General features: G+C 40.1%; 1 pseudogene; it reads left to right on the top strand.

Annotated features, from left to right (window-relative positions):
• The first annotated feature begins 17,699 nt into the window (after window positions 1–17,699).
• Window positions 17,700–19,218, top strand: LOC101432841 (tubulin alpha-1B chain pseudogene; annotated as a pseudogene).
• Window positions 19,219–20,615: the final 1,397 nt, after the last annotated feature.

The following is a 20,615-nucleotide window of genomic DNA, read 5'->3' as shown; positions in this document are numbered from 1 at the left end:
ACTTTTCTTATAAACTATGAAAGAGCATTGCCAACACATCACTACTAACTATAGCCAGTATCTTATATTTGGTGTATTTTCCCCCAACCTGCCCATTTAATGACACCCTGTATTAGTATTATTTACCTGTTATAGTTCATGAGAGAGTGTTCTCCTCTTTGTTCTTTTAACCACAGTCCATCTTCTGCCATAGGAGTCATTGTGCTATACAGTCCCATGTTGGTACAATCTATTCAAAGTGTACACTCAGTGTCATGCCTTTTCTTGCTTTACATTTTTTCCTAAATATTTTTATTGCTTCCTGCTTCCCCTTTTTTATTTTTTAAAGTTTCTTCTAAAAATTTTTATTCTTTAATGGTTACCCTTGAATGGTTAACATGAATACCTGACCCAAAAAGTTAGTACAGGGAAGTGGATTTGGTCCAACTGATAGGGCTTCCGCCTACTTCATGGGACGTCCAAGGTTTAAACCCAGGGCCTCCTTGACCCGTGTGGAGCTGGCCCGCGTGCAGTGCTGATGCGCGCAAGGAGTGGTGTGCCACGCAGGGGTGTTCCCTGTGGAGGGGAGTCCCATGCACAAGGAGTGTGCCCTGTAAGGAGAGCCACCCAGCGCGAAAAAAAGTGCAGCCTGTCCAGGAATAGCTCTACACACACGGAGAGCTGACGCAGCAAGATGATGCAACAAAGAGACAGATTCCAGGTGCCACTGAAAAGAATGCAAGCGGATACAAAAGAACACACAAAAAGCAGACAATTGGGGGGGGGGGGCAGGGAAGGGGAGAGAAATAAATAAAAAATAAATCTTAAAAAAAAAAGTTAGTACATTTACTCTTGTCCTGAATAAGATAAGACCTTGGAATACAAACTCCAAGTTCCAATCTTCCATCTTCCATGTTTTCATTTCTTAGTATTCAGTTACCCCTTGTTTTTAATGTCTTGTCACTCATCATCATTATTGTTTTACAATCTGTTTATTTAGATATTACCGCCATGCTGAACAGTGTCTTAGCTCACAATAACTTTTGCATCCCACTCCTTCCTTCAGGCTTCAGACTCCTTATTGAAGTACATCCTTTAGGGATTTTCTAGCAAAGGTCTATGAGTGGTCAACAGTTTTTCTAAAATGTCTTTTGTCCCCTAAAAATGTCTTTGTTAGGCTTCAATTTTTTTTCTTTGAGGAACTGGGACCAGGGATTGAACCCAGGACCTCGTAAGTGGGAAGCGGGTGCTCAACTACTAAGCTATATCAGTTCCCCTGAGTTGTTTTTTTGTTTGTTTGTTTTGCATGTTGTTTTTGCTTGTTTGTTTTTAAGAGACACTGGGAACTGAATCCAGGACCTCCCATGTAGGAAGCAGGCACTCAACCACTTGAGCCACATCTGCTCCCTAGGCCTCAATTTTGAACATGAATCAAGCTGAGAATAGAATTGAGGTTGAAAGATGAAGATAGCATTCACTTGTCTTCTAGCATTATTGTTACTGATGATAAATCTGATTTCACGCAACTTTTCCCTCAGTCTTTTTTCCATGGTTGATTTACAATATTCTCTTTGCTTTTAGTATTTTGAAGTTTCACTATGATTATGATATTTCTACATAACAATTTATTTTTTATTTACTAATCTAGAAACTTGTGACTAATGTTTTTCTTCAAATAAGGAAAATTCTCATCCATTATTTCTTCAAATATTGTCTCTTTATCTTGGAAAGTAAACAGTGCACTCTTAAATAACCAATGGGTCAAAGAAGAAATTATAAGGTAAGTTAGGAAATATCTTGGGGCAAATGAAAAAAGCACACAACATACTGAAATTTATGGTATGCAGCAAAGGCAGTACTGTGAGGTAAATTTAGAGCTCTAAATGCTTACAATTAAAAAAGAAGAAAGATATTAAATCAGAGATGTAAACTCAAAACTGGAAGACTTAGAAAAAGAAGAGCAAACTAAACCAAAGTGAGCAGAAGGAAGGAAATAACAAAGACTAGAGTAGAGATAAATGAAATAGAGAATAAAAAACAAACAATAGAATCAATGGAACCAAAAACTGGTTCTTTGGAAACATAAAAACCAACAAACCTTTGGCTAGATTTACAAAGAAAAAAAAGAGAGAGGACATAAATAACTAAAATTAGAAATAAAAGGGGGGCATTACTACTGATCACACAGATATAAAAAGGATTATACTATGAACAACTGTACACCAACAATTAGATAATTCAGATGACATGGACAAATTCCTAGAAATTCAGAAACAACTACATTGACTCAACAAGAAGTATAAAATCACAACAGACCAATAACAATAAAGAAATTGAATGAGTAATTAAAAAAAGACAACCTCCCAACAAAGTAAGCCCAGAATCAGATGGCTTCACTGGTAAATTTTACCAAACATTCCAAAAAGAATTAACACCAATCCTACTCAAAGTCTTCCCAAAAAAGCATTAAAGAGAGAACCCTTCCAAACTCATTCTACGAAGCCAACATCACCCTAATACCAAAGTCAAATAAAGAGAAAACAAGAGAAGAAAATTGCAGACCAATATCTCTTATGAACATAGATGCAAAATCCTCTACAAAATATTAGCAAACTGAACCCAACAGCACATTAAAAAATTATACTCCTTAATCATGTGGGATTTATCCCTGGTATGCAAGGGTGGTTCAACATAAGAAAATCCATTAATGTAATACACCACATTAATAGAATGAAGGACAAAAACATCATGATCATCTCAATTGAAACAGGGCATTTTTCAAAATCCAGTACCTTTCTTGATAAAAATGCTGAGAAATTCAGGAATAAAAGGAAACTTCCTCAACATGATAAAAGGGATACAGGAAAAACAACAGCTGAAAGCTTTCCTTCTAAGATCAGGAAAAACAGGATACCCACTGTCACCACTGTTTTTCAACATTGTACTGGAAGTTCTAGCCAGAATAGTTAGGCAAGAAAAAGAAATAAAAGGCGTTCAAATTGGAAAGGAAGAAGTAAAGCTTTCCCTATTTGCAGATAGTATGATCCTATACTGAGAAAATACCAAAAAATCCAGAAGAAAACTACTAGAGCTAATAATAAATTAGTGAAGTGGTGAGGTACAAGATCAACACACAAAAATCAGTAGTGTTTCTATACCCTAGTAAAGAGCAATCTGAAGAAATCAAGAAAAATTCCATTTACAATAACAGCTAAAAGAATCAAATATCTGGGGAGTGGATATAGCTCAGTGCTTCCCATGTACAAGGTCCTGGGTTCAATCTCCAGTACCTCCTAAAAAAAAATCAAGTATCTCGGAATAAATCTAATAAAAGGATTTGTACACGGAAAACTACAAAATATTGCTAAAATAAATCAAAGAAGACATAAATAAATGGAAGGACATTTTATGTTCACGGATTAGAAGACTAAATATTGTTAAAATGTCAATTCTAACTGAAGCAATTTGCATATTTAGTGCAATTCCAGTCAAAATTCCAACATCCTTCTTTGTGGAAATGTAAAAGCCAATTATCAAGTTCAGATGGAAGAGTAAGGGCACCAAATAGCCAAAACTATCTTGAAAAAGAAAAATGACGTTGAAGGGATCACACTTCCCAATTTTTAAACTTATTACAAAGCTAGAGTAATTAAAATGGCATAGTATTGGCCCAAGAACAGACATCAAACTGAGAGTTCGGTAATCAACCCTCACATCTGTGGCCAATTTATTTATTTTTAAGTGATTTTACTGAGATACGTTCACATACCATACAATCCATCTAAAAAGTGCATTCACTGGCTTTTAATATAATCAGTGTTATACATTCATCACCACAATCAACTTAGAGCATTTTTCATTACTCCACAAAGAAAACACCCTACCCCTTAGCAGGCACCTATCAATCTTCCTATTCTTGCCCTGCAGTATGTGTCACTAATCTAATTCTGTCTCTATACATTTATGTTTACACTTTATATAAGTAGAGCCAGACAATATGTAGTACTTCGTGTCTGGTTTCTTTCATTTACTATAATTTTTACAGTTGATGGAAAATATTAATATATTACTATTCACTACAGTCCATAGTTTGCTTTAGGTGTATTTTTGTCCAAATACCACCCTATTAATATCTTGTAATATTAATGTACATTCGTTCTGATTCAAGGAAGAACATTCTTATATTTGTACTATTAACCATACTCATTGTCCACAGCAGGGTTCACTATGCTATACAGTCCCATGTTTCATCCTCTAGCTTTCCTTCTAGTGAAATACAGGACCCTAAACTTTCCCTTTCAACCACAATCACACTCACATATCTGTGCTGTTAATTCCCCTCACTGTAATGTGCTACCATCGCCTCTATCCATTTCCAAACATTTACGATCAACCTTATTACAGATTCTGCACAAATTTAGCCTCAGGTCCCCCTCCTCTACCCTCATTCTATCTTCTGGTCACCTGTATTCTAGATTTTAACTTTACAAATTTGCTCATCATATTTAGTTCATATTAGTGAGATCATACTATATTTGTCCTTTTGTGTCTGGATTGTTTCACTCAGCATAATGCCCTCAAGATTCATTCAATGCCATCATATGCATCAAGACTCCATTTGTTCTTCCAGCTAAATAATGTTCCATCATATGTATATACCACATTTTGTTTATCCATTCGTCAGTTGATGGACACTTGGGTTCTTTCCACCTTTTGGCAATTTTGACTAATGCTGCTGTGAATGTTGGTGTGCAAATATCTGTGTCCCTGCTTTCAATTCTTCTGAGTATATAGCTAGCAGTGGGATTGCCAGATCATATGGCAGATCTATATTTTGCTTCCTGAGGAAGAACCAAACAGTCTTGCACAGCAGCTGTACCATTCTACATTCCCACCAACAGTGAACAACTGTTCCTCTCCAACACATATAGTGTGTTTTTTTTTAATTAGGGAAGTTGCGAGTTTACAAAATGATCATGCATAACATACAGGATTCCCATACATTATCCCACTACCAACACCTTGCATTTGTGTGGAACATTTGTTACAGTTAATTAAAGAACTTCAAAATATTACTACTAACTATAGTCCATAGCTTACATCAGGTGTATTTCCCATAAACCATCCTATTAAAACCATGTAACAGTACCGTACATTTGTTAGAGTTCTTGAAAAAAAAAACTTTCTCATATTTGTACTGTTAACCACAGCACATCATCCACCACAGGGTTCACTGTGTTACGTGGTTCCATGCCTTGTACAATCCATCCAAAGTGTATTTTCGGTGGCTTGCAGAATCATCACAGAGTTTTGCTGTCATCACCACAGTCAATTTTACATTTTCATAACTCCAAAAAGAAAACTCCCACACTGCCTTACAGCCTCCTATTGTTGACCCATAGCATTGATATAGCACCTTTGTAGCCATTGATGCAAAGATATTGCGATATTACTGTTAACTATAGTCCATAAGTTACATTAGTTGTATTTCCCCATATATCACCATATTCTTGACACCTTGTGATAGTGATGTAGATTTGTTCTAATTCATAGAAGAAAATTCTTTTATTTATACTACTAACCACAATCCTCATCCACCACCAACCACATTATGTTACAGTCCCAAGATTATCTTCTAGCTTTCTTTGTATTGGCATTTATGACCCAATACTATCCCTTTCAGCCACAATCACATTTATAAATCAGCTATGTTAGTTACACTTACTATAATGTGTTACCATCAACTCTATTTCTAAACATTTACAACCAAACTTATTAAAAATTCTACAGGCATTAATCATTGGCTCCCCCTTCTTAACCCTCATTGTAGCACCTAGATTTTAACTGCATGAGTTTGCTCATTGTATTTAGTTCGTATCATCCTTCTTCCAGCCCTTACCCCAGTTCTATGGATAGTCCAACCCAGCCCCCTCACACTTCTCACCCTCACAATCCAGCACCGTTGACCCCACTCACATCCCTGTACCACCATCATCCCCATCCACTGCCAAAGCACCCCCTTCCACCGTAGCATAGATTTTGCCTATGTTGAGCATTGGCTCACTGTACTCTGCTCTCTTTCTGTCTCCTGATAACCTATCTTCCAGATTCTAGCTCTGTGAGTCTGCTCAGTATGCTTAGGTCATATCAGTGAGTTCATGCAATAGTTGTCCTTTTGTGTCTGGCTTATTTCATTCAACATAATGTCCTCAAGGGTCATCCATGTCACATGCATCAAGACTTCATTTCTTCTTACAGCTGAATAATATTGCATTGTATTTATATGCCACATTTTTTTAATTCCTTCATCAGTTGATGGACACTTGGGTTGTTTCTGTCTTTTGGCAGTGATGAATAATGTATTATGAACATCGATACGCAAATGTCTGTTCGCATCCCAGCTTTTGGTTCTTCTGAGTATATACCTATTAGTGGGATTGCCAGATCATATGGCCATTCTAAGCCTCCTGAGGAACCTGCCAAACTGTCTTCCACAATGGCTGTACCATTCTGCATTCCCACCATCAGTGAGGGAATGTTCCTATTCTACACATCGCCTCCAACACTTGCAGTATTCTGGGTGTTTTTTAAATAGTGGCTGTTCTATAAGGTGTGAAATCATTGTAGTTTTGATTTGCATTTCCCTTTTTGCTAGCAATGTTAAATATCTTTTCATGTGCTTTTTTTTTAAGATTTATTTATTTATTTCTCTCCCCACCCCACCCCCCCCCATTGTCTGTTCTCTGTGTCTATTTGCTGCATCTTCTTTGTCCGCTTCTGTTGTTGTCAGAGGCACGGGAATCTGTGTTTCTTTTTGGTTGCGTCATCTGGTTGTGTCAGCTCTCTGCGTGGGTGGCGCCATTCCTGGGCAGGCTGCACTTTCTTTCGCCCTGGGTGGCTCTCCTTACGGGGCACACTCCTTGCGCATGGGGCTCCCCTATGCGGAAGCCACCCCTGCGTGGCACGGCACTCCTTGCGCACATCAGCACTGCGCATGGGCCAGCTCCACATGGGTCAAGGAGACCCGGGGTTTGAACCGTGGACCTCCCATGTGGTAGACGGATGCCCTAACCACTGCGCCAAGTCCACTGCCTTCATGGGCTTTTTGGCCATTTGTATTTCCTCTGTGGAAAAATGTCTCTTTAAGTCTTTTGCCCATTTTTTAACTGGGTTGCTTGTTTTTTTATCAGTGAGTTGTATGATCTTTTTATATATCCTGGAAATTAAACCTTTCTCAGATATGTGGTTACCAAATATTTTCTCCCAATAGGTAGGCTGACTTTTCACATTCTTGACAGTCATGTGAAGTACAAAAGTGTTTAACTTTGAGGAGGCCCTATTTGTCTATTTCTTTCATTGCTCATGCTTTGAGAGTAAGGTTTAAGAAACCCCCTTCTCAGGAAGTGGATGTGGCTCAACCAGCTGGGCACCTTGAACCCAAGTTCAAATCCCAGTGCCTCCTAAAAGGAAACCAGCAGACACTGCCTCTGCCACAGTGAGCTAGATGCTGCCCCCACCACAATCAAACCTGGAATATTTCTGATTTTATTTATATGCATCTTCTCTATCTTTTCGTCAGTCCAGCTAAGGGTTTGTCAATTCTAGTGATCTTCTCAAAGAACCAGCATTTGATTTTGTAGATTCTCTCTTGATTTTTTGTTCTCAATTTCATTTATTTCTGCTCTAATCTGTTATTTCTTTCCTTCTCTTTGCTTTGGGATTAGTTTTCTGTTCATTGTCTAGTTCCTTCAGCTATGCAATTAGGTCTTTGGTTTTATCTTTCTCCCTCTTTAATGTAGGCATTCAGGGCTACACATTTCCCTCTCAGCATTTCTCACTGCATCCCTTAGGTTTTGATATGATGTGTTCTCATTTTCGTTCATCTCGACATATTTACTTCTCTTGCAATTTCTTCTTTGACCCAGTGATTGTTTGAGTGTTGTTTAACCTCCATGTATTTGAATCTTCCCATTCCCTGCCTATTATTGATTTCCAGCATCATTCCATTTTGATCAGAGAAAGTGTTTTGTATAATTTCAGTCTTTTTAAATTTATTGAGACCTATTTTGTGACCCATCGTGTAGTCTATCCTGGAGAAAAATCCATGAGCACTTGACGAGAATGTATATCCTACTGTTTTGGGGTACAATGTTCTGTATATGTCTATTAGGTCTAGCTCATTTGTCATATTCAAGTTCTCTGTTTCCTTATTGATTCTCTGTCTAGACATTCTATCTATTGATGAAAGTGGTGTGTTAAAGTCTCCAACTATTATTGCAGAGACTTCTATTTCTCCCTTCAGTTTTGCCAGTGTTTGCCTCATGTATTTTGGGGCCCTATGATTAGGTGCATAAATATTTATGAGTGTTGTTTATTCTTGATGGATTGCCCCTTTTATTAATATATATTGTCCTTATTTGTCTCTTATAACAGTTTTGCATTTAAGGTCTATTTTGTCTAATATTAGTATAGCTATCCAAGTTCTTTCTTGGTTACTGTTTGCATGGAATATCTTCTTCCAATCTTTCATATTCAGTCTGTTTGTATCCTTGAGGATAAGGTGAGTCTCTTATAGACAGCATATAGATGGTTCTTATTTTTCCATTCTGTCAGTCTGTGTCTTTTGATTGGGGAATTTAATTGATTAACATTTAATGTTATTACTGTAAAGGCATTACTTACTTTTATCTTTTGGCTTACATATGTCATATCTTATATTTGTCTGTCTTTTTGCACTTCTTTTAGTTACCCTTTCTGACAACCTTCAATTTTTCACTCTCCTCCAAGCCTCTCTCTCCTGTTTTCTCATTTGAGGCTGCAGAATTCCCTTTACTATTTCTCATTGAGCCAGCCTGTTGTTAGCAAACTCTCATAGTTTCTGTTTATCTGTGACTATTTTAAACTCACCCTAATTTTTGAAGGATAGTTTTGCCAGATAAAGAATTCTTGGGTGGTAGTTTTTTTTCTTTCAGTATCTTAAATACATCATACCACTGCCTTCTCACCTCTATGGTTTCTAATGAGAAATCTGCACTAAGTCTTATTGATCATCTCTTGCATGTAGTGGATCCTTTCCTCTTGCTGTTTTCAGAATTTTCTCTTTATATTTGGCATTTGACATTCTGTTTAGTATTTGTCTCTGAAAAGGTCTATTCAGATATATTCTGTTTGGAGTATGTTAAGCTTCCTGGGTGTGGTTATACATGTCTTTTATAAGAGTTGGGGAATTTTTGGCCATTATTTCCTCAAATATTATCTGTGCTCCTTTTCCTTTCTTTTCTCATTCTGGGACACCCACAACATATATTTTTTATGCTTTGTGCTGTTATTCAATTCCCTGAGGCCCTACTCATTTTCCCCCCATTCTTTTCTCTATCTGTTTTTCAGTCTTTCCAACCTTAGATGTTTTGTCACCTAAGTCACTGATCCTTCTGCCAGTTCAAATCTGCTGTTGTATGCCTCTAACATATTTTTAATTTCATCCATTGTGTCTTTCATTCTCATAAACTTTTATTTTTTGTTACAGGCTGTCAAATTGCTTTTTATTTTCACCCAGTGTTGTCTTAATATCTTTTATATCTTCGGTCATATTTTCCTTCATCTCCTTGAATTGATTTAGGAAATTTGTTTGAACATCGTTGATTAGTTGTTTCATATCCTGTGTCTTATCTGACCTTGTAATTTGTTCCTTTGATGATGAGTTTACTTTGGTGGTCAGTATCTCTCTCTTGCCTAGGATTTTATTGTTGATTGGCTTTGTATTATGGCTCCTCCTTGATTCTTGGTTCAACTTGATATAGATCTTTATAATTCCCTATAATTAACTAATCAAAACATGGCCAAGGATGCAATAATAGAGTACATACCAGTCCCAAAGGACCTTTGAGAAAGGAACAGTCAAAAAGCTTACCACCCACCTTTGGATTCCAGGGTATGTACTTTCCTGGCCTGAGAGCAGATGGCACTCTTTGGAAAACAATTCCATGCAACACTAGGGAGCATGAGTCTTCTCTGATCTCCACTGGGCAGTTTTGAAATAATATCTACAGGAATCTCCCTCCAGGCCAGCTAGAGTCACAATTCAGATCTTGGCCCAACAGTCCAAACTCACCAATCAGAAGCCAGTCTCAGCCCTTGGCCATGCCCTCCTTTTTCTCAGGGAGGAAAACCTCTGCTCCCCTCTCTGTAGCAGCAGCCAGTCCCAAGCTGCACCCATTGAAGGTGGGGTATGGACCCCATTTCCTGCTACAGGAGTGATTCACTTACAGTATTTTTGGCTTCTCCATCTCCTTGTCCCACTTTTTTTCTGAACGGCAGATAATACTTTATTGGTCTGCAGATTCCTGGAACAGTTGTTTTGGACAGTTTCTGTCTTTCTTTTCCTGTTTTTGAAAGAGAGGTAAGTCCTGCCAATCTCTATGCCACCGTCTTCCAGGAACTCTTTGTGGCTGACTGATTTTTGGCATGGGGAAAAAGTCCACTCAATCGAGAAAGAATAGGATATCCATGGGCAAAAAGAAAGAAGGTGGACCTCTATTTTACACGATACACAAAAATTAATTCAAAATGGACCAAAGACCTAAATACACAAACATAAACTATGAAACTCCTAGAAGAAAACATGAGGATGCATCTTCAGGACCTTGTGTTAGGCAATGGATTTCTTAGACTTTACACCAAAAGCACAAGCAACAAATGAAAAAAATAGATAAATGAGACTTCACCAAAATTTTAAATTTTTTGGTATCAAAGCACTTTATCATGAAAGTGAAACAGAAACCTACAAAATGGGAGAAAATATTTGTAAAATACATATCTGATAAGGATTTAATATCTAGGATATATAAATAAATCCAACAACTCAACAACAGGTAAATACACATGCCCCAGTTAGAAAATTGACAAAAAGCTTGACTAGACATTTTTCCAAAGAAGATATGCTAATGGCCAACAAGCACATGAAAAGATGCTCAACATACAAGGAAAAATTTTTGAACATGATAAAGAGTATATTTGAAAAACCTACAACCAACATTGTTTACAATGGAGAAATCCTAAAATCCTTCCCTCTAAACTCAGGAACAAGACAAGGATGCCCATTGTCTCCCCTTCTATTTAACATTGTCTTAGAAGTACTTGCTCGAGCACTGAGGCAAGAACCAGATATAAAAGGCATTCAAATTGGAAAGGAAGAAGTCAAAATTTCATTATTTGCAGATGACATGATCCTATACATAGAAAACCCTGAGAGATCTACAACAAAGCTTCTAGAACTCATAAATGAGTTTAGTAAACTCGCAGGTTATAAGATCAATGCGCAAGAATCAGTAGCATTTCTGTACACCAATAATGAGCAAGATCAGGAGGAAATCAAGAAACAAATACCATTCACAACAGTAAATAAAAAATCAAATATTTAGGAATAAATTTAACTAAAGATGTCAAAAACTTACACACTGAGAACTATACAAGACTGTTCAAGGAAATCAAAGAAGACCTAAATAAATGGAAAAATATTCCTTGTTCATGGATAGGAAGACTGAATATTATTAAGATGTCTATCCTACCAAAAGTGATCTACACATTCAATGCAATCCCAATAAAAAACAACACAGCCTTCTTTAAGGAACTAGAAAAACTAACTATGAAATTTATTTGGAAAGGAAAGAGGCCCCGAATAGCCAAAGACATATTGAAAAAGAGAAACGAAATTGGAGGAATCACACAACCTGACTTCAAAACATACTACAAAGCTATAGTAGTGAAAACAGCATGGTATTGGCATAAGGAGAGACACACAGACCAATGGAATCGAACTGAAAGTTCTGATATAGAACCTCATATATATAGCCATATAATATTCGATAAAGCCACCAAACCCTCTCAACTGGGAGAGAATGGCCTATTCAACAAATGGCACCTGGAGAACTGGATATCCATATGTAGAAGAATGAAAGAGGATTACCATCTCACACCTTATACAAAGATCAACTCAAGATGGATCCAAGACCTAAATATAAGAACCAAGACCATAAAGACCTTGGAAAGCAGTGTAGGGAAACATCTACAGGACCTTGTAATAGGAAATGGCTTCATGAACATCACACCAAAAGCACGAGCAGCAAAAGAACAAAAAGATAAATGGGACTTCCTCAAAATTAAAGCCTTCTGCACCTCAAAGGAGTTTGTCAAGAAAGTAAAAAGGGAACCCACACGGGAGAAAATATTTGGCAACCATGTATCTGATAAGAGACTTATAACTTGCATATATAAAGAACTCATATATCTTGAAAATAAAAAGATAAACAACCCATTTAAAAAATGGGGAAAAGATTTAAACAGACACTTCTCCAAAGAAGAAATACAAATGGCTAAAAAGCACATGAAAAAATGCTCCAAATCTCTAGCTATCAGGGAAATGCAAATCAAAACTACAATGAGATACCATCTTACACCCATAAGATTGGCAGCTATGAAAAAAACAGAAGAATACAAATGCTGGAGAGGATGTGAAGAAAGGGGAACACTCATCCACTGCTGGTGGGAATGCAGAAGGATCCAACCATTCTGGAGGACAGTTTGGCAGTTTCTCAAAAAAACTAGCCATAGATTTGCCATATGACCCAGTAATACCACTGCTGGGTATATACCCAGCAGAACTGAAAACAAGGACACAAACCGATATATGTACACAAATGTTCATAGCAGCATTGTTCACTATTGCCAAAAGTTAGAATCAACCCAAATGCCCATCAACAGATGAGTGGATCAATAAAATGTGGTATATACATACAATGGAATACTACTCGGCTGTAAGAACAAATACACTACAAACACACGTGATAACATGGATGAATCTTGAGAACCTAATGTTGAGTGAAGCAACCCAGGCATTGAAGGACAAATACTACATGACCTCAATGATATGAAATAAGCAAGCTGCCTCAGAGAGCTAGAGACTGGAAGATAGGCTTACAGGAAATCGGGGGGTGGAGGAAGGATGTGAGCCGACGTCTGCAGGGGTGGAATCTATGATGAGCTGGTGGTAAGTATGAGCACAAAGAAGAGATAAAATGGGGGCAAAAGGTTGCCTTTGGGTGGGGCTTTGCGGGTTTGAGGGGGGCTGGGGATGGGCGGATGAGTAATATTGCCCAAAAAATTGGGGGGAGGGAGGGGCAACATACGAACATAGGAGAGTGTCAGGTGTTGGTTGAGAGTAAAATGCTGAGAAAATTGTATCAAAATATAATTAGGAGGGTTACCTGTTTAGGATGCTCGGAGGGGATGGTCTGATGCGGGACGGACTCCTGGAGAATGTCTGAATGTTCATTTTGCCAGGGTGGGTTGTACCATTGGGTAGAGACCCAAGTAGTGAGAGTTGGGGTGGACCCACATCCTGGGGAGGACTAATGCCATCAAATAGAGGGAACTGTATTGCTCGAGAGAAATGGTGGCTCCCAGGGCATTAGGGCAGTTGAGCTAGTCAGGCCCTGAACACTGTTGCAAGTATCTCTGGACGTGGCTCCTCAGGAAATGGAGATTGGCTGTTGCTGTGGGCCCCAAGGGGAGGGGAAAATGGATGTTGAATGGATGGAACCAAGGTAAATGTGGGGGTAAGAGAGGAGTTTTGCGAGAGTACACAAGGATGGATATAAAACATGTAATATTACGCCAAAAACACATAGGGTATGACAGACTAATAATGTAAACCATAATGTAAAACATAGGATAGCTAAAAATCTAGAAAACTGTATATCCTAAAGTATGGACAACAATGTAAGCACAGATGTCACCTTGTTTGAAAGCTATTGTCTCAGAGTCTGTACATCAGTTTAAGTAAATATGATATGAATAAGTTATAAGATTATCGCTGTGGAAGGGAAAAGGTTTTATGGTGGATGTGTGGGAGTACTGTATATTGTATATATGAATTACTGTGATCTAAGGCTCTTGTGAGGAGAAGCTCAATAATTAGGAAAAAAGAAAAGAAAAAGATAGGATGTAGAATTTTTCCAAATCAATACATATTCTAGATCTAACCTTTAAACTCATTGCTATATTCCATTTTACTAGTAAGGGAACCTGACATTATATTGGGCTTCACTTTTCAGGAAGTTTTGGATCACAGAGTGGTTCAACAATGGCGACGGAGGAATACTGGTATGGGATGTTATTGACAGGCGATATATGGTTGACAGGGAGTTATACAGGGCATATGTCCAGGGTGCATGGTAATGTTAGGATATACTCATAGTGGAAACAATTAAAAACAACAGCTGGGGGGGTACTGGGTTCCTGGCCGGGGGTGCTCTGTCATGGTCCCTAGGGGAGCAGCGGCAGTCCCCCAGGTGCAACGGTAAGAACCAGGAAGGAATGAGGGTCCAACAGTGAGCCCCTGACACTAATGACTATGCTTGTGAGCCTATATGCCTGAAATAAGAACAAGGCCTAGAGCAGGCCTAGAGCAAGGCCTGGGAGTTTCCTCCTGACAGCCTACATGTTACTCAAATGTGGCCAGTCTCGAAGCCAAACTCAGCATGTAGATGCAGTGCATTCCCCCCAGCATGGGACATGACACCAGGGGATGAGCCTCCCTGGCACCGAGGGATCACTACCACATACCAGCTGATGATGCAACTAGAAAATGACCTTGAATTAAAGGTTCAACGCGGACCAGCAGAATATCCCTGTCTACATATAATAACAGGACTTTAAAATGCTGTTTGACCAAATGTAAGGGGGAAATGGAAAGGAGAAATGAGTTTATATGGCTATGAGTCTCTAAAAAAGAGTCTGGAGGTTGTCAGAGGGATTGCCCTTATGCACACCTGAGCAGAGTCTCAGAGACAGATAAAGTAGATACAACCCCAGGTATTGGTTCTTTTGAGGGCTAAAGAGACCCATGGGTTCTATGGTCATGGCAGATGGGGTTCACTGCCATGTCATTTGGCCCTTCTTTGGAGCTGGTGTTTCTGCGTGATGGAACTGGACTCAGATGGGATCTCTTTTCACAAGGCTTTCATGCTACTTTACTGGAATTGTACTTGGTGCTGGGGTTTAAGATATATCTAGGGGATTTGAATCTCTGGACCGACAATATGATAGCCACACCCTGAACCTCAACAGACTTCAACTCCTATGCTCTGATTTATTGGACTTACCCCACTCAGCTGACATGGAGTTGAAGCATGTCAACCACCACACCATGGAGCCTAGAGTGCCTACAACTGAAAGCAGGAGGATTGCATCCAGTATCCATGTGGAATCTAAGCTCCCTCTTGACATAGACGTGCAATGGACACAACCAATCCAATGTCCACAGAGAAAATGTGGCATTGGTGTGGGAAAAGTGGCCATGGTGGCTGCTGGGTGCGGGGAATGGGGGGAAGAGATGAGATGTGGAGGTGTTTTCGGGAATTGGAGTTGTCCTGGGTGGTGCTCCATGGAAAATTACGGGACATTGTAGATCCTTCCAGGGCCCACTGGATGGAACGTGGGAGAGTATGGGCTATGATGTGGACCATTGACCATGAGGTGCAGCGATGCCCAGAGATATACTTACCAAATGCAATGGATGTGTCATGATGATGGGAGAGAGTATTGCTGTGGGGGGAGTGGGGGTTCGGGGCAGTGGGGTTGAAGGGGACTTCATATTTTTTGAATGTAATATTTTTTTAAAAAATGAATAAAAAAAAAAGAAAAGAAACGATGCTCAACATCATTAGCCATTAGGGAAATGCAAATCAAATCACAACAAGATGCCATTTTATGTTCACTAAAATGGCCACTATTAAAAGGAATATAGGGAAACGGACTTTGGCCCAGTGGTTAGGGCGTCCGTCTACCATATGGGAGGTCCGCGGTTCAAACCCCGGGCCTCCTTGACCCGTGTGGAGCTGGCCCACAGTGCAGTGCTGGTGCGTGCAAGGAGTGCCGTGCCACGCAAGGGTGTCCCCTGCGTGGGGGAGCCCCACGCGCAAGGAGTGCGCCCGTGAGGAAAGCCGCCCAGCGTGAAAAGAAAGAGCAGCCTGCCCAGCAATGGCGCCGCCCACACTTCCCGTGCCGCTGACGACAACAGAAGCGGACAAAGAAACAAAACGCAGCAAATAGACACCAAGAACAGACAACCAGGGGAGGGGGGGAAATTAAATAAATAAATAAATCTTTAAAAAAAAAAAAAAAGGAATATAACAAGTGTTTGGGAGGATACGGAGAAATAGGAATACTTGTTTATTGTTCGTGGGAATGTAAAATGGTGCAGTCTCTATGGAAACAGTTTGGTAGTTCCTCAGAAAGTTATGTATAGAATTACCATATGATCCAGCAATTCCACTTCTAGGTATACACTCAAAAGAAATGAAAGCAGGGAGTCAAACAGATATTTGCACATTAATATTCATTATTGCATTATTCACAGTTGCCCAAAGATGTAAGCAACCCAAGTGTCCACCAACAAATGAATGAACAAAATGTAGTATAGACATGCAGTAGAATATTATTCAGCCATAAAAAAATGAAGTTTTTTTTTAAGATTTATTTATTTATTTATTTATTTATTTCTCTCCCCTTTCCCCCCCCACCCCAGTTGTCTGTTCTCTGTGTCTATTTGCTGCGTGTTCTTTGTCCGCTTCTGTTGTTGTCAGCAGCACGGGGATCTGTGTTTCTTTTTGTTGCGTCATCTTGTTGTGTCAGCTCTCTGTGTGTGCAGCACATTCTTGGGCAGGCTGCACTTTCTTTCGAGCTGGGCGACTCTCCTTACTGGGCGCACTCCTTGCACGTGAGGCTCCCCTATGCAGGGTACAACCCTGCGTGGCACAGCACTCCCTGAGCGCATCAGCACTGCGTGTGGGCCAGCTCCACACGGGTCAAGGAGACCCGGGGTTTGAACCGTGGACCTCCCATGTGGTAGACGGACGCCCTAACCACTGGGCAAAGTCCGCTTCCCAAAAAATGAAGTTCTTATACATGCAATAGCATTGATGAACCTTAAAGACATGTTGAGTGATATAAGGCAGACACAAAGGACAAATATTGTATGATTTCACTGTTACGAAATCATTATAATAAGCAAATTCATAAAGTCAGAAACTATAATACAGATTGCCAGGGACCGGGGTCAGGGAATGCTTATTTGGTGCAGATTTTCTTTTTGGAGTGATAAAAACTTTTGGTAATGGGTGATGATGATGATAGCACAATAGGTAAATGTAATTAACACCATTGAATTATATATTTGAATGTGGTTAAAATGGTGAAATTTTAGGTGTTGCTGGAATAGAAAAATTTTAAAACACCATAGGACTGTACAATATAATGAGTCATAATGTAAACCATGGACCATAGTTAATAGAATAATTATATTTTCATCGGTTGTACACATTAATGCAAAGTATGAATAATATCAAAAATTGCAAGTGTGAGGAGGGTATATGGGAGCTCTGTTTTTTGCATGATATTTTCCATATATTTATAACTTCTCTTAAAAAAAATCACTGACAGTTTAAAACTACAGTTGCCATAGTATGTTATTCTGTGCCTGGGAGCTAGAAACGACACAAGTTGTTTCCAATCACCTTCTTTTCATGAATACTGGTGATTTTATGAGTGCAACGAAAGTAATTTTGGAGTGCGTTAACTTACCTCAACTCTTAGCTTGTCGGGGACATTAACCAGGACCCATGTCTGCTCCTGTTGTCTTCGCCTTCCATCCCGTAGCCACCATGCGTGAGTCCATCTCCATCCACATCGGCCAGGCTGGTGTTCAGATTGGCAATGCCTGCTAGGAGCTCTACTGCCTGGAACATGGCATCCAGCCTGATGGCCAGATGCCAAGTGACAAGACCATTGGGGGAGGAGATGACTCCTATACCTTCTTCAGTGAGACCGGCGCTGGCAAGCATGTGCCGAGGGCAGTGTTTGTAGACCTGGAACCCACAGTCATTGATTAAGTTCGCAATGGCACCTACCGCCTGCTCTTCCACCCTGAGCAGCTCACTACATGCAAGGAAGATGCTGCCAATAACTATGTCCACGGGCATTACACCATTGGCAAGGAGATCATCGACCTGGTTCTGGACAGAACTCGCAAACTGGCCCACCAGTGCACAGGGCTTCGGGGCTTCTTGGTTTTCCACAGCTTTGGTGGGGGAACTGGTTCTGGGTTCACCTCCCTGCTGATGGAATGCCTTTCTGTTGATTATGGCAAGAAGTCCAAGCTGGAGTTCTCCATTTACCCAGCCCCCCAGGTCTCCACGGCTGTGGTTGAGCCCTACAACTCCACCCTCACCACCCACACCATCCTGGACCACTCAGATTGTGCCTTCATGGTAGACAATGAGGCCATCTATGACATCTGTCGTAGAAATCTTGATATTGAGCGCCCAACCTACACCAACCTTAACCGCCTTATTAGCCAGATTGTGTCCTCCATCACAGCTTCCCTCAGGTTTGATGGTGCCCTGAATGTAGATCTGACAGAATTCCAGACCAACCTGGTGCCCTATCCCCGTATCCACTTTCCTCTGGCCACATATGCCCCTATCATCTCTGCTGAGAAAGCCTACCATGAGCAGCTTTCTGTAGCAGCGATTACCAATGCTTGCTTTGAGCTGGCCAACCAGATGGTGAAATGCGACCCTCGCCATGGTAAATATATGGCTTGTTGCTTATTGTACCATGGCGACGTGGTTCCCAAAGACATCAGTGCTGCCATTGCCACCATCAAGACCAAGCGTAGCATCCAGTTTGTGGACTGGTGTCCCACTGGCTTCAAGGTCGGCATTAATTACCAGCCTTCCACTGTGGTTCCTGGTGGAGACCTGGCCAAGGTCCAGCGAGCTGTGTGCATGCTGAGCAACACCACAGCCATTGCTGAGGCCTGGGCTCGCCTCGACCATAAGTTTGACCTGATGTACGCCAAGCGTGCCTTTGTTCACCAGTACGTGGGGGAGGGAATGGAGGAAGGAGAGTTTTCTGAGGCCCGTGAGGGCATGGCTGCTCTTGAGAAGAATTATGAGGAGGTTGGTGTAGATTCTGTTGAAGGAGAAGGTGAGGAAGAAGGAGAAGAATATTAGTACCCATTTCTCAGCCCTACAGCATGTCTTACTCTCAGTACTTCAGCTTCTCCATTAGCTGACAAGGCTTTTAAGCTCTCTGGTTAGCTTGTCTACACTTGATTGTGATCATGTCTTATTTTTCCATGTGTATCTGTAAAGTTTTCAATCATGTCTCAGTAAAGGCTTTAAGAAAAGTGGGGAAAAAAAGTAATTTTGCTCAGAGGGAGAAAAAGAAACAGCATATTCCTTCTCCCAGTAAGTAACTTCATTTATTAGTTTCCTATATATCCTCCCAGTATTTCTTTACACAAATATAAGCATTTTAATAAATATTCTGATTTTCTCCCTTTCCTGCCATGAGTAGCGTCATATACTATCTAAATATTATTGCATCTTACTTTTTACACATAACAATGACACTTCATTCTTTTTTATGGTGACATAGTATTCCATTATATGGACATACCACAGTGAGTTTAACAGTACCCTATTGTTAGATGCATGGATTGTTTCCAGCCTTTGCTCTTATAAACAATATTCTAGTGTACAACTTCTAAACATGTCATTTATGTGTGGGCAGGTATATCTGTAGTATAGAACTGTGGAGTGGAATTGTTGGGTTAAGAGGTACCTGCATTTGTAATTTGGGCCAATATAAGCCAACTGCTCTCCATAGGGGTTAGAACATTTTGTGCTCCCACCAAGAATGCATGAAAGTACCTGATTCTCCACAATTTCACCAACAGTGTATTGTAAAACTCTTAAAAATAATTTTATACATGACTCTTGTAGTCTCTTTCAGAATGTTTTTTCTCCAGTTCTGAGTCTCTTTCTGCATATTATCTGTGGGCTTGCCCCTCAAAAAGGATCATTTCTTCTCAAATTTACAATTTATGTTCGTGAGCATCTCTTCAGCAGAAATATTCTTCCCCCTGCCTTATTCTGATTATCTATTTCTATGAACAAAATACCTGAAAATGTAGCCACTCTAAATGACTATTTTATAGTACTCCCGATTTTGTGGGCCAGGAATTCAGCAAGGACTTGACTGAGCAGTTCGTGCACGGGGACTCTCCTGAGGTTGTTGTGATGCCAGCTGGGGCTGTAGTCATCTGAAGGCTTTACTGAGTTGGACACCCAAGATGATGCACACACAGAGCTGACAGTTGATGGTGGCTGTCTGCCAGCACCTTAGCGATGCTGTAAGGGGGAATACCTACATGTGGCCTCTCCTGCACGGCAGCCTCAGGATACTGAGGTTTCTTTCATGAAGTTTTAGGGCCCCAGGACGAATGTTCTAACAACCAAAATGGTAGCTACAAGATCTCTTAAGGCCTATACATAGCACCACTTCTCCTGTATTCTATTGGTCAAAGCAGCCATAACCTGCCTGTATTCAAGGGGAGGGGACATAGACCCCCCCTTTCAATGAATTATCAAGAATAGTGTGGAAAATTTTTTTTTAACTGCCACGGTTTTTGAGTTGTGTGTGTCCTGGATTGAGAAAGGGTCCCTGTTGGCTGTTTTTGCGTTTCTCTCAGCCAGATGGTTCAGTGGTTTTGCTGGTCTGCAAAGTGTTTT

Source organism: Dasypus novemcinctus, chromosome X (genome assembly GCF_030445035.2).
Source record: "Dasypus novemcinctus isolate mDasNov1 chromosome X, mDasNov1.1.hap2, whole genome shotgun sequence".
Lineage (NCBI taxonomy): Eukaryota > Metazoa > Chordata > Mammalia > Cingulata > Dasypodidae > Dasypus > Dasypus novemcinctus.
Note: the sequence above shows the minus strand (reverse complement) of the source record. Positions and strands in the feature narration are given on the sequence as shown.